This window comes from Dromiciops gliroides, chromosome 3 (genome assembly GCF_019393635.1).
Source record: "Dromiciops gliroides isolate mDroGli1 chromosome 3, mDroGli1.pri, whole genome shotgun sequence".
NCBI lineage: Eukaryota > Metazoa > Chordata > Mammalia > Microbiotheria > Microbiotheriidae > Dromiciops > Dromiciops gliroides.
The window spans coordinates 358,427,451-358,431,184 of NC_057863.1; positions in this window are offsets into that span (position 1 = coordinate 358,427,451).

Below are 3,734 nucleotides of genomic sequence, written 5' to 3' on the forward strand. Positions count from 1 at the left end.
TGCTTTCCTTTAATCATAACAGTATTTTATTATTTTCTAGTTATATGCAGAGATAGTTTTCAACATTTGTTCTTATAAGATTTCTAGTTCCAAATTTTTCTCCCTTCCCCATGTTGTGCAAAAAGAATCAGAGGGTCAGCTGGGTGGTGCAGTAGATAAAGCACTGGCCCTGGATTCAGGAGGACCTGAGTTCAAGTCCAGCCTCAGACACTTGATACTAACTAGCTGAGTGACCCTGAGCAAGTCACTTAAACCTCATTGCCCTGAAAAAACAAAACAAAACAAAACAAACCTACCTCAACCTTTCTAGCCTTCTCACACATTACTCCCCTTCCCATAGCTACACTACAGTTTAGCTAAACTAGCCTTTTTACTGTGCCCCAAATTGTTCTTTCTGGTTGGTCCCTACGTGTCTCCACTCCTCACACACACATCCTGGGACTCCTCTGTCCCTTGTTTTCAGCCTTATTATATATCACTTCCCTTGTACTCTGGTGGGGTAGGGATGGCTCAGACCTGTGATTTCCCTGATATAGGGAAGTCCCAGATGAGGAAAATCCCTCTACCAATAGAAGTAAGCATCTCCTCAGCAACTTATAGTGCTAGACAATTGTCTAGGGCACTGAGAAGTTAAATGACTCTCTGAGGATCACATAGTAAGGAGGTTTCCAAAGTGGGCCACGAGCCTTATCTTCCTAGCTCTGGGGCTAGCACTCCATCTACTATGCCACGGTCCCTCTGTGCACGCCTTAGCCCTCCTACTCTACATTCCAACCGAACTGGTCATTCCTTCTCCCTTCCCTGTCCTGTTTCTTTTTTCTTTTTCTTTTCTTTTCTTTTCTTTTCTTTTCTTTTCTTTTCTTTTCTTTTCTTTTCTTTTCTTTTCTTTTCTTTTCTTTTCTTTTCTTTTCTTTCTTTCTTTCTTTCTTTCTTTCTTTCTTTCTTTCTTTCTTTCTTTCTTTCTTTCTTTCTTTCTTTCTTTTTTTTTTTTTTGCGGAACAATGAGGGTCAAGTGACTTGCCCAGGATCAGACTGCTAGTAAGTGTCAAGTGTCTGAGGCCGAATTTGAACTCAGGTCCTCCTGACTCCAGGGCCGGTGCTTTATCCACTGTGTCGCCTTAGCTGCCTCCCCTGTCCCTTTTCATAGGGTATCCATGAAAGGCACTCCTTCCTTACCTCTCTGCTCATCTCCACCTCCACTGTCCCCCTGGAATGCCTGCTCTATAGTCGACTTTCTTTAATCTCAGACATTGTCCTTTTTCTCCCTCTCTTGTACTCAGCGAGACCTGGCTCCCTCTAAAGACACTGCTTTCCTGCACCAGCTGTACTGGCCCCCACACCCCCAGACTCACTGGTCACAGTGGGGCTGTCAGAACTCTCCTTCCCTCCTATTGACAGTACCAGACTCTCTCTCTTTCTCTATTGCCATCACTCCTCTCCTCTTCTGAGGTTCATTCAACCTTTATTCATCACCCAATAAAGATTACGACCAGAGCCCACGACATTCTCCTTCCTTCCTTCCTGAGTTCAGTGCCCTCTCCTATCAACTCCTTCCCTCATACTAGAATGTCAGCATACATATGGATACTCTCTCAAACGCTCTAATTTCCCAATTTCTCAATTGACTAATTTCACATGACCTAGTCCTCTACACCATCACAGCTACAGTTAGAAATGGCCATACTTTCGATCTTGTCAACATCCACAGCATCCATGATTCATGAATTTTTATACCTGGAGCAGCAGAGTATTGGATCTGGAGTCAGAAAGAGCTGAGTTCAAAGTTGAGCTCAGATGCTTACCAGCATGACCTTGGGCAAGTCACTTACCCGCTCTTTTTTCTCAGTTTCCTCAACTGTACAATGGAGATAATAATAGCCCTTATCTCTCAAGGTTATTGTGAAGATCAAATAAAACCCTGTACACAGTGTCTAGCATATAATAGGTGTTTAATAAATACTTGTTTCCTTCTTTTCTTGCTTTAACTGTTAGTTGTTGGTGGGTTTTTTTTTTCATTTTGTTTTTGTTTTTGTTTTTTTACTATTCCATCTTTCCCTCTATCTTATGACCCCTAATCCTGTTCTTTATCTTCACCATGACCTCCAATCCCTCCACTCCTCAGCTCTTTTCCAGGCTATTACTCCAACACCGGCTATATTTTCCCTCCTTTCCCACATTGACCCCTTAGCAAATCAGTTCAGCTCTACACTATCCTCTACTCTTTAATCCCTTCTCCCCTTTTCCTATTGCTGATCATGCCCCTCCAAACCCCAACCTTGAATTATTCCCATCATCTGCTCACATTTTTGTGCTGGTGAATGAAGATGGAGAAAATCCTAAAACCACGTTGACTGAGCCCACTGCAAATTTATGTTACATAATCTCAACTGGGCCCTTTGGCAAGTTCGTCCCCTAATATACTCCCAAATCAATCCACTATCCCACCTTCCATGGCAGCTTTTCAAAAAAACCTTTCCATCCCTCCTCGAATCTGCCATAGGTCCCCTTCTCCCCCACCTCTCACCTGAGGACCTTTTCTCATATTTCACTGAAAAAAATGAGGTTATTCACCATGAGCTCTCTCTTTTCCCTTCCTCTTCATCACACATCAATTCACTTTTTTTGTTTGTTTGTTTGTTTGTTTTTGTGGGGCAATGAGGGTTAAGTAACTTGCCCAGGGTCACACAACTAGTAAGTGTCAAGTGTCTGAGGTTGGATTTGAGCTCAGATCTTCCTGAATCCAGGGCCGGTGCTTTATCCACTGTGCCATCTAGTTGCCACCATCATCAATTCACTTTTATTTCACTTGAGGTGGCCCTTCTCTTTGGCAAGGCAAACTCTTCTGCATGCATAAATGATTCCATTCCATCCTATCTTTCCTAGCACATTGCCCCCTCTATCATCACTACTCATTTATCTTGAATTACTCCCTCTCTACTGTTTGCCTAGAAGCACACCTGAGTCTCCCTCATTCTTAAAGAACATTCACTTGGTCCATGCATCTCTACTAGCTATAGTCCTATAGCGCTCCTCTCTTTTGTGGCTAATCACCTTGAGGAAACTGGCTGTACTCACTGTCTTCACTTCTCTCTCTCAATCTGACTTCTGGTCTCATTATTCAACTGAAACATCTCTTTCCCAAGTTAGTAGTAATCTCTTAATGACCAAATCAAATGGCTTTTTCTCAGTCCTCTGCAGCTTTTGACACTGTCCATCACCCTCTTCTCCATGAAACTTTCTTTTTTAGGTTTTCAACACTGTAGTGTCCTGGTTCTTCAGCCTTTCTGACAAGTCCTTCTCAAGTCTCCTTTACTAGATCTTCAACCGAGTTACCTCTGATAACCATGGATGTTCCCTCTATGCTCCTTCTTTTTTTCTTTTTCTTCTTCTTCTTTTTTTTTTTTTGGTGAGGCAATTGGGGTTAAGTGACTTGCCCAGGGTCACACAGCTAGTAAGTGTTAAGTGTCTAAGGCTGGATCTGAACTCAAGTCCTCCTGAATCCAGGGCTGGTGCTCTATCCACTGCGCCACCTAGCTGCCCCCTCTAGGCTCCTTCTTGTCTTTTCCCTCTATGCTATTTCCCTGGGTGATCTTATCAATGCCTATAGATTCAACTATCTTCTCTATTCAGATGACTCATATCCATTTATCCATCCCTAACCACCCTACTTACCCTCCTGTATCACATCTCCAATTGCCTATTGCACATCTCAAACCAGATGTCCCAAAGTAACC